Source organism: Cricetulus griseus, chromosome 5, assembly GCF_003668045.3.
Source record: "Cricetulus griseus strain 17A/GY chromosome 5, alternate assembly CriGri-PICRH-1.0, whole genome shotgun sequence".
Lineage (NCBI taxonomy): Eukaryota > Metazoa > Chordata > Mammalia > Rodentia > Cricetidae > Cricetulus > Cricetulus griseus.
The window spans coordinates 177,426,385-177,426,820 of NC_048598.1; positions in this window are offsets into that span (position 1 = coordinate 177,426,385).

Genomic DNA, 436 nt, shown 5'->3' on the forward strand with positions numbered 1-436 from the left:
GTTGTATCTGGGCTGCAATAGTATCCCTCCATAGGGAATGTGCCCTCAAAGTCCATTTGTGCTCTAAAGATAAACACTGGCTCCACTGTTAGAGGTCCCATAGACTGCCTTGGCCTCCTAGCTGTCACACACATTCAGAGGGCCTGGTTTGATCCAATTCTGTTTCCCCAGCTTTATGACTAGGGTCTCCATGCTCTCACTAAGTCATGCTCTCACTGAATACAATTATTTCTGCCAGTTTCTGCATCACTGTCTTGGCTCCTTTGTTCATCCCTCCTCCCTCTCCACAACTGGATTGCAGGAATATGGTTCGTTGCGTAGCTGTGGGTGCCTGTCCATGCTTGGAACGGCTACTGGTTGAAGGTCTAGGAATGTTAACCAAGGTAGACATCAATCTCATTATAGGGGAAGGGCATCAGTGGCATCCTCTCCACCA